At 29.8% G+C, this 11,548-nt stretch overlaps 1 long non-coding RNA gene across 1 annotated transcript; it reads left to right on the forward strand.

The window, feature by feature from the left end:
• Positions 1 to 10,274: 10,274 nt before the first annotated feature.
• LOC145168628 (uncharacterized) lies at positions 10,275 to 11,249 on the forward strand. The gene is made up of 3 exons (XR_013741969.1): positions 10,275 to 10,675; positions 10,773 to 10,855; positions 10,959 to 11,249. It is a non-coding gene; the product is annotated as an uncharacterized LOC145168628 (long non-coding RNA).
• Positions 11,250 to 11,548: the final 299 nt, after the last annotated feature.

Raw genomic sequence — 11,548 nt, forward strand, 5'->3', positions numbered from 1 at the left:
TTAATAAACATCAACACCGACTAGAAAAAAAAACTCGATCAGTGTAGATTCACACTGTGAATCTAAACTGTAATATTTCAAATTTTAACATTCGCAATGTGAAAAAGCTCGATCAGATCAGATTCACATTATGAATCTGACTTGTTATTATGCACACTATGAATCTGAAAAGGTTCAAAAAAAAAAAACCTCGATCAGTGTAGATTCACACTGTGAATCTAAACTGTAAATATTTCAATTTTTAACATTCACAATGTGAAAAAGCTCGATCAGTTCAGATTCACATTGTGAATATGACATACTATTATGCACGCTATGAATCTGAGAAGGTTCACAATGTGAATCTGAACAGGTTCAGAATATGAATCTGAACAGGTTCACAATATGAATCTGAACTGAAATATCTTTTTTTTACATGAATATGAATCTATGTTTAAAAAGTACAAAAAAACATGAATTTTGATATATTTATTAATTCTTTTTTATAAAAAAATAGACCTTAACTTTTGAACAAAGAAAATTAAGTGAGTTTTTTTCGGAAAAAAAAATTGTTTTTTATATATCATCATGAATCTCTTTGGAAAGAGGACGAAAAATCGTGATGAACGGTATACTCGGTTTTTTTTTCGATAAAAAACATGGCCTAAACAAATTTTAAACGAAAAAAAAGAAGTGAGTTTTGTTATAATCCGGTGCATGTGCGTACATTGTAAAAGTCTACAACCCTTCATTTTGCCGTTGATCGCTTTAAATTTCGACGCTTTGGATTGGTTCCTTGGTTGCTTGATTAATAATGATTCTCTATTTGAACTTTTCCCCATATATATATATATATATATATATATATATATATATATATATATATATATATATATATATATATATATAATACAAAAATATGACCATACGAAACAGTTTGTCTACCAGTATGACAATGCCCCACTCATGTTGGATTTATAAGATTATAAAATATAAGTGTCCCTACAATATATATATATATATATATATATATATATATATATATATATATATATATATATATATATATATATATATATATATATATATATATATATATAGGCTGTAAACGAACTGAACGTTCGGCGAACCGTTCGTGAACTGTTTCGCGAGGAGTCCGTTTATTGAATAAACAAACGAACATGAACACAAATTCTCGTTCGTTTAGTTGAACGAACGAAAATGAACAATGGTTTCGTTCGTGAACGTTCATTTATGTTGTTCGTTTATGTTCGTTCGTTTACGTTTTTTTATGTTCATATATTTTCAATTGTTTTTTTATTACATTACTATATTATAGTTCGTTTATGTTCATATATGTTCAATTGTGTTTGTTTATATTTGTTGGTTTATGCTCGTTCGTTTATGTTCGTTTAGCATGTTCACGAACATAAACGAACGAACATGAACAAGACAATTTGTTAAAGGAACGCACATGAACAAGAAAACTCCGTTCGTGTTCGTTCATTTGTTCGGTTAACTTAAACGAACGAACATGAACAAGCATTTGTTCGTGTTCGTTCGGTTCGTTTACTCCCCTATATATATATATATATATATATGGTATGTATGCATCAATGAGAATTCAGAAAATAATAAATAAAATAAATAAATAATAATGGTGGTTTAGTAATTTGATATATAAAGTCCATAAATATTTCCTATAATCTAGTTACATTGACTTTTACCCTAATTTCTCCCATATTTATCTACGGCCGTTCTTTTTCCCTCACCCCACTTGTGTTTGTGTGTGTAAGAGAGCATGTTCTTCATCATCGACAAACTCTTCTGCATCCCTCATCATCATCGTCTCGTGCTGCGATCTCCATCTTCAACGCCTCCTTCCCAATCGCCGACCAGCATTCCCACCTAATACCACCGCCAACTACTACTTTCTTCCACGATAATCAGGTTTAGTTTTCAGAGTCGTCTTCAAGCTATCAGGTACGATTCTCCATTGGTTTGATTTCTCTTTTGTCTTTGTTTGAAATTAATTAGATTTCATTGATTAAAAAAAACTATTAAATATCTACCAATTCATTTTTTTCTTCTGATACTAAAAAAATCTAAATATCTACCAATTCATTTTTTGCACTCAAATTTTCTATCTTCTAGTTGTGATTTTGGAAGTGAATCAGAATCAAGAATCAATTTTTTCGATTATTAATGTTTTTGAATGTTGCTTGTACTGTTGTGTTTTTTGAATGTTGATAATAAAACATGCCTTCCAAGTGTTTGATATAATGTCAAAAAGAGAAATTTTTGTGTAAAAGAGGCAAGTTTGATATGTTGGACTTATTGGGAAGATTCTGTCAGAATATGTTAAGGTAACATGTTTATACTTGTGTTGAAATATTCTGTTAGAAGTAAAGTAGATAATATTTTGTTAGAATTCTCAAAGAATTGAAGTTTAAGCAACAAATAGAAATGAAATATTCTTTCAACATCCAATTCCCAAAAGCTAAAATCTTTAATTGATGTATAAGGTAAGTTTATCAGTTATCCCTTTGTTACAGACATCATATTGAACATGAGACCTGGATCGCAATCAATCTCATTTGTAGTTCAACTTTGGGTAACTCGTGTTAGATGTCTAACTCTCAACACATAAGAGGAACAAATCTCATCTTGACTACATAAGCCATTTGTATAGTTCACACCATACTTGAAAATGGATTTTATAACTGCCCCGTTAAGGATCAACAATTGACCATATCAAAGCACATCACTCCCTACACTTAAGTCCCACTATGTATCCCAGGTGTTAAGGACACAAAGATAGTACCTTTAATAAAGTATCACTCATAACTGCAATCTATGACTTGATCTTGATGCAGGTCAGTTTAATACTAGTTCTTTAACAAGTACCTATGAAACTTGGTTACAACTACTTGCCTACTTTCATCTAGTGAGAGTCAACCAATCCAATTCATATTAGTCTTACTTCATAACTGCTCACATAATTATAACCGACTATGAACTTTTAGAATAATAAGATTATTCGTGGATTAAACATGTTAATATAGAACACAACAAGTATTAAGGTGATGATCATATCCCAGTATATCAAAACATTATGTATTACTTGTTGTTACAATGTTCCAATATCCAAATCAAAATCCCATTTCTAGAATAATGAAGTCCTATAGCTAAAGTGTGACCATTCATACTTAGCTTGAATTAAAAGGCTTTATTAATGGGTAAATATAATTTGTATGAATTCTGCGAATACTATCATCTCCATATTTGACATTACTCTAGGTATAGTTAAATATCTTGGAGAATATGATTGGTGTTCTTTCGTGAAATAGAGTCTCTTAGCTTGATTAAGTATACTATCGAAGTCACAAAGATTTCTATGTGATCCTTGAATGGCAGAAATCAACATAGTTTTTCAATGAACTCATTCATCTAATCATATTTGATTTCAACTTCTAAAGTAGTAGTGTATTCTTATTTAGTATATTGTGCAATGTCGTTTTGTTCGGACCTCATTCCTACAAAACATACTATTCATTCTATAATGAAGTCATAATCTAATTATAATTCATAATTATATATATTCGTTTTGAAGTTAGAATCTTATGTAGCTCTTTACATAAAGATCTTCTTCCAAACTGATTATCTCATGAACATTCTCTTAGTTCTTCTTAGCTACTGTTAGAATGTTTTTATAGTCATCTAGTGACTTAAACATGTATTCAATTTGTATCTCATGATATGTTCATAGCATAATTATATACTTAGTCCTATGCATAATATGACATAAATGTTGGATTCATTTTCCAAGAAAATAGAATATAAACCACTTTATCTAGCTCAAACCTATGTGTTAGGTCCTTTTGAGACATACTCAAAAGGGTGTCATGTGACAATGCTAAGAGTTCTCCAAAGGAATCTTGTATCTTTACCTCTTTCAAGATATCGTTAATTAATGCAAAAGAATTTAAAACTTTTAACATTCATCTTTACCTATCTCTATGGATTTTACATTCCAAGAATGTATCTTTTCATTCCTAAATCTTTCATTTTTGAAATACCTTCAGAGTCAAGGTGAAACGACCTTGCATAGTCAGAATATGATTTCAAATGGTTAAGTATGTCTCACTCATACAAGATTAGGAATATCACTATCCTCCCACTAGTTCTTAGTAAACACGCATGTTCCTTTCATTTTAATATAAAAGCATATCTTGTATCTTCATATTAGAAATGACTATTCCAACCTTGAGATGTTTGCTTTATATCCACAAGCGGATCTGAAGCATTACACATTTTTTAGGATAACATGGATTAAGAAAACCTCTAGGCTAAGCTATATATATATATATATATATATATATATATATATATATATCTTCTAGTAAACGTCTATTAAGAAAAGTGGTCTTTCTTGAAATCTATTTTCTATATCTCATATTAAGAATATGAAGTTATAGTAACTAATATCCTTGTTGATCTAATCATAGGTACTTATGAAAAGGTTTGATCATAGTCAATGTCTTGAGTATGATAAGGACCATAGTCAATGAAATGAGTATGAGAAAATTCTTTCATAACAAGTCTTGCATAATGTGTGTGTGTGTGTGTATATATATATATATATATATATATCCATGCAAGTATTATTTCTAAAAGAATCTCTTACTACTTCTAGCCTTACTATATGGAGGAAGATTAATAAAGCTCATACTTTATTATTACACATGGATTACATCTCAATGTTCATGACTAAGTCATTTATCAAATTCAAGAGTTGATATAACATCTTGGTAGTTGATAGATTTACCAGAAACCATCAAGAAGAACTCATCAATGAGAGATTCCACATTTATCAAGTAAAAGATGATTTCTACCATTAACGTGAACAGTTTGTGTTTGTGAATAGCTATTATTCAAGTTCAATAATTCCTTGTTGAAACTAGTGCCAATAATTGCTACATCAGGCTATGGTTCTTGAGATGTTTCAAGTTGCATGTGTCTCTCATTTGCTTTGTCACTAGAAGCTTGATTTCTGTTGACTCAACATTCAGAAGAATAAGAGAACTTATTCTTTGTGGGTTTGTATATAATGATCTAAATGCCCTTTTAGAATGTTCTACATACATGTATTTTGTTGGTGTTTGTATTCAAGATACAATTAATAGTGATTAAGGTATAATCCCAAGAGCATAGAGTAAGACAATTTCTATTGATTAGAAAGTAAACTTTATTGTATTGTATCAAAACTTTACATCTGAAAACTTCAACAAAGGTTTCATAATTATGCTTTACCATGTAAAATATAACTATGACTACTATAGTTGTTAATAAAGTTGATTTGGTAACTTGTGCTTAATCTTAGACATTCTTTAGAAAGAAAGTCATACATCACAATGTATAGTTCCTTAATAATTATTTCCTCTATAGATTAGCGAAAATATGATTAGGAATCCTTTGTATATAAATAATATTTACATATGTCAAATAAACTATATTATTTTCCTTCAAATATCCATTTCTTGAGGTTAGAATATGTGTACTTCATTTATATAATAAAGATGACAATGTCATAGATAATTTTTATTTAAAACAAGTTTAAGTCAAAATTGCTTGCATATAGAACTTAATTTTATTTATTAAAATTTTGATATTTACTTTATAATTCTATTAGTATATCAAGTCTCATAAATAGAAGTTAATCATTTCAGAATATTAATATTATCGTTATGAAAAACGATCAAGTAAATAATCAAAACATTTAAATAAAATAACTGAGCCATATATATATATATATATATATATATATATATATATATATATATATATATATATTTAGTCATGTTAAATTTAAAACACACATTGTTCCAAAAAAACACATGATAAAATAATTGAGACATATATATATATGAAGCATTTTTTCATAATAAACTTTGGTGGTGTTTTTCACATCTATTTAAATTTCTCTGAATAAAAACACATGATAAATGTTATGAAGTTTTTTGATGCATTTGTATTCATCTAAAACTATATTTTGTTTTGGTATTATACTTTGATTTCTTTTAGATGTATGTGAATTGATGTAAAACTTATGGTTATGTGTTATTTTAATGTATTTTGATTAATCTACAACTTTTTTTTATGTTTATTTTTAATGTTTGAACATGTGGACGTCAAATTATTGATTAATGTATGTATGTATGTGTGCGCAGGAAAATAGAAAAAAAACATTGTTTTAAAAACCACTTTGAACCGACCGGTTGGACCAGGAACCGGGAAAAGGAATGGTTCAACTATCATCGGTTTTATATCTATTTCTAATGTGGAACGAACTGGTCCGTTTTTACAAAAACTCGGTTGAACCGGTTAAAATAAACCGATTGAACCAATTAAATTGAATAAAAACACATAGAAATTAAAAAGTGTACGTGAATTAAATGTGTACGTAAATCTCATATCCGTCATTCATTGGTCGCCAAATATATATACAATACAATACAAGGAAATATACAAAGGGCCTTGGGCCAAAGCAAACCAATATGGGCTAGACTAAACATACATATCCAGTAATAGCAATGAAATATTTTTGCATAATAAATTTTGATGGTCTTTTTCACATCTATTTAATATTTTTGCATAATAAATTTTGATGGTCTTTTTCATATCTATTTAGATTTCTCTGAATAAAAACACATGATAAATATTATGAAGTTTTTTTTGATGCATTTGTATTCATCTAAACTTATATTTTGTTTCGGTATTATACATTAATTTCTTTTAAATGTACAAGGATTGATGTAAAACTTATGGTTATGCGTTATTTTAATATATTTGGATTAATCTACAACTTGTTTTTATATGTATTTTTATTGTTTGAATATGTGGATGTCAAATTCTTGATTAATGTATATATGTATGTATGTATGTGTGCGTAGGAAAATAGGAAAAAAGATAAAAATTATAGAAACCGATTGACTCGGTGCTTGAACCGGTTAAACCAGTTGAATCGGGAACTGGTCACCATACCTGTTCAACTAAAAACCGGTTTTTAAAACATTGTGCATGACTAATTACAATAACAATCTTGGATAACCCTTGAATTTAATTACGATTACAAAAGAGTCCCTCTGCTCAACTTTTTTATTCCAAAAACAGCTTGGTTCTCACCGAATTTTTTCAAGTTTATTCGGTTTTCCAGTCCCAATAACCGATTTAATCGGCTATAATCGGAACCGGTTTCTTCTTAATGGTCCGATTTTCGGTTCCTACTATTACCAAATCCGGTTTTCGGTTCCCAAAATCCCCATGTTAGTATAATGTTTTTAAGATGCCATAATTTTTTTTATTTTTAACATATAAAATTCTGCTATAAAAAATTATTTGTTACGTAAAAAAATAGTTTCTTTTAGCCCAAATAACAACTTCTTTTAACCCAAAAAAGGCATCCCAAAATCAATCGGGGGCGGGGGCGGGGGTAATAAGGGGGATTCGGGGGCGAGGGCGAGGGTAGGAAGGCTGGACATTTCGGGGAGCGGGGGCGGGGACGGGGTAACAGGAAAATTTTAGGGGCGGGGGCGGGGGATGCACTCCTTGTCCCGTTTGCCTCCGTTGACATCTCTACTGCTTCTTATACGTCATTGGTGTAAAATGTAAACGCTATTGTAGAAATAGTCACAATGTCAAAAGTGTCAATTAATAATTGTCTTATTTCATCAAACTCTTTGTTATCATATATATAAAAGAGTTTTTATAAAAGTATGTTACTGTGATTTAGTATAATAATATGTAAAATAGAATATGAAATAACGAATAAATAAATATAAACGAATAAAATATTAAGTTGGGTCTAAATCTGAAGGTCAAAATGGAACAAATTCACACAGGGTTGACTTGGACACTTCATGTCTTTAATATCAATCACCATTAATGTTGGTGGGGGAAGGGGGTCAAAATCACTTTGTAAGCCTTAGAAAATCAAGATCAACACCTCAAAATACCTTATTTGTGATTTGTATTTAAAAACATGCACGTAGAATAAGAAAAAGAAAAAGGCATAATGGAATATCTTTGAGTAGGAGGTCAATATTTGTCAACTCGGAATTGAATACCAAAAAGTCAGAATTATTAGGTATATAACGAGAAAAAAGTGAAGTTCTATCACATACTGTCTATTGGATAACTTTATGAACATCGAAGATGAATAGTTGGATCTAGATGGATGTCAATGAAATGGATAACTAGAATATATTCTTTTATGAGTAAGTTGATTAACTTGGAAAATGTTCGTAAAAGAAAAAAAGACGAAACACTTTTTACAAGTGGACATCTTGACCATGGTAAACGTAAGGGTAGGAACAATACTTGTTGCAACTTCACATCTTTTCATTCTTGACTCCTTTATATATAGATGTCATTGAAGAACTACAAGCATATCAATGGAGTGTGCAATGTGCAACATTAAGATGCACTGTAGAAAAGACATAGGGTTTTAGTCTTGTTGTTCAAACTTCAAAGTGCAACGACTAAGTTCTATTACATTCAATAGCTATTTTGGATTATGATCCCTCTTGTTATCTTTTTGATAAATTTAGTTGTTTTGAAGAAGTGCAAAGAGGAATGGAAAAGAGTACGGAAGAGAGGTCTTGTATGAAGATTTAAGAGTTATTTGGATAGCCAAGGATTACTTGCCTAAATCCATGAAAATATAAGATTGTCGATTGTACTTAATACAGTTAACAACCTTTTAAGTAGTTTTCTAGGAAGTCGTCTTTGGCTCATTTGAAACACTCTTATCTTTCATGCTAGACATCTTCTTCCATTATTGCCTTTCCATCTTGAACTACCTTATATGTCACAAATGTCAAAGGTATGTTCATTTGTTCTTTTGATTTTTCAAGTCTTTTGTTACTCTATAAGATCTGTCCTCTAAAACCCATTTAGGGCAATGTCTTTCTTTTAATAAGTGTTGTCTTAATAAATGATGTTTTTAATAATTGTTTTTGATAAAACGACAACACTTTTGATAGAAACAAAAAGAAATTGCATGCATTTTTCCTTAAGAAAAAGTTATTAACTTATATTTTATCGAGTTACTCATTCTCAAAGGAAACATTAGTTTATCAACTTAAGTTATGTCATATTAGATTCAATAAGACAAAAAAGTCAAAATCTTACTGTGTGAATAACCATATAGCATCGTTTGATTAGCCATATAACAAAGATAACATGAAGAAAATTGTAGGATATTTCTTCTTTTGCAAAAGGGTTTGTGATTATCCTCACAATCAAAAGAAAATGAATGATATGCCCCATCACCAAGATTCCATTTGATTTCCGTGGGCTTAGGTGACAAGTGGACTTTATGTTCTTTTTTATGTCGGTAACCTTGTTTTCTTATGCATGCTTCAATATTTTCCAAGCAATAAAATATTTATTTAATTCTTAAAAATACGATTATATGGTTTTCAAGTCTTGAGTCTAACATAACAAGATCCACATTTGATCCCCAACTATGATAATTTCTTATAAATGAGTTATCATAAACATAAAAAGGTGAAAATATGTTTGGTTTTCGTGAAGAAGACAGTTTAAGTTGTTGACATAAGATGCCGATGCTCTAACTTATAATAGTATTCAACATACAAATTAACTATATTCTAAGCATATCAAATGAATTAGTTGTTACATTTATTTTAAAATATGGATTACAATATCTATTTTTAAAAGGTAAATCGATTGATAATTTGGGATCGATGATGTTAAAGTAGATATATGCCATTACAAGATAATGCAACTTAACATACTATCAAAACCCTAATGTATATGATGAATAAGAATTCTTCAATGTTATTCATATTTCTTTGCTTGTTTTAATTAGTATTGTTCGTAGAAATTTAAGATATTATAATAATTTTCATTTTATTCATCACCATTCATTCATACAAACAAGAAGTCGCTTTGTCAAAGCCTAGCTCCAATGTCGAAACACAAACCTATCTCAATCACCATATATAATATTGCAACCACATAAGTTTTAGATCTCTTTTGATTCTATAAAGCAGAAACTTCTCACACATCAGAAATTGCACTCATAAATATATTCCCTATCATTTTCCTAGTCCAAGATATATTCTATATCTAGAATCTAACTTTTATACTTGTCATATGATTATTTGCACAAATTGTAATTTATCAAATGCTATTTGAGTCAACATATTATATGTTAATTATAATACATTGATGGGCCATATATAATTAAAACTGAAACGGGCCGATGCACATGGCCCAAAATATATAAGCATCAAAATATCAAATTCAAGTTGAAATTGAAACTCGCCAGTAGAACGGAAAAATATAGCACAAAATCAACCGAAACCAGAGGATTCAATCGCTACCGGTAATTGGATTTTCAGCCGTTCCAGAGCCGCCTCGTTGCCGGCGCCGGCGGATCATTTCTCCGATTTGCAGTGACTCAGTTTATTGATAGTGCTGACAGGATTTTTACATTCTTCGTTAGATTGACAAGAAGGAGATCGGAGATCCAATCTTGAACATGATTACAATTCCATATTTGACCGCGCTGACCACCTATTTCAGTTACGATTTGCTCTTCGCTTTTGGTCAATTGCGCGACTTCTTCCGTAAATTCATTGATTGGTGGAAAGCCAGCAATCTTCAGGTTCGTTGGCTCTGTCTGTAATCTGTATACTTTTGTTATTGAAATTTTCTGTTGATAACTTAGTATGCTGTAAACTTCATGTTGCGTATATTATCAGGGCTATGCACCGATCTGTTGGCAAGAGCGCGTATTTGTATTTCGGCTGCTCATACAGGGGAAGATATGGTCAAAGCATTAGAGGTAATAAATAATAAACTTATGTTTATTTAAGTATTATTTTAATTTTAGTTATTATGGTTTAAGGGAATTTTATTTTTACTGAGAAAATTGAGCTTGTTTTTAGGTGATAAGCAGAGTAGGGGACATGGTGGGAATAAAATATTTTCCAGCTGAACCAAAGAAGACACAACTGGTGGAAGGAACAAAAAAGATAGATTAATTAAAACATTAAATTTTCAACACTCGAGAGAATTAATTGTTTTTGCTGACATGGCGACGTGTTTAGAGACAGTTTTGTACAGATGCGGGCTGCAATGTCACATAATGTTGTAAAATGAGGATTGATCTTTAAGGCTAACTCAATTTATGTGATGTGAATACGGACTTGACTTGTATTCATATGATTTTGGATATTTTGTTGTTTATTTTTTCTTTAGACAAAAAGTAAATATTTGTAGATTGTTATCGTTTTTGTTATACAATCTCTGTATTTTGTTATACAATATGGGTATGAAATACAAAGAAATTAGAGTTCTTATTTCTTTATAATTTGTTTGATATGTATCAAAATTAAATATAGTGAATAAATAATTTTGGTAATTTAGTTTTGATTGAAAAAATAATCATATATGTTTAGAGGTGAGGATTGTATTTATAGTTCCTTATTACTTTGAGACATGTCATCCAAATTATAAGAATTATAAAGATATTATC

The sequence above is a fragment of the Lactuca virosa genome, chromosome 4 (assembly GCF_052849685.1).
Source record: "Lactuca virosa cultivar CGN04683 chromosome 4, Lactuca_virosa_CGN04683_v6, whole genome shotgun sequence".
Lineage (NCBI taxonomy): Eukaryota > Viridiplantae > Streptophyta > Magnoliopsida > Asterales > Asteraceae > Lactuca > Lactuca virosa.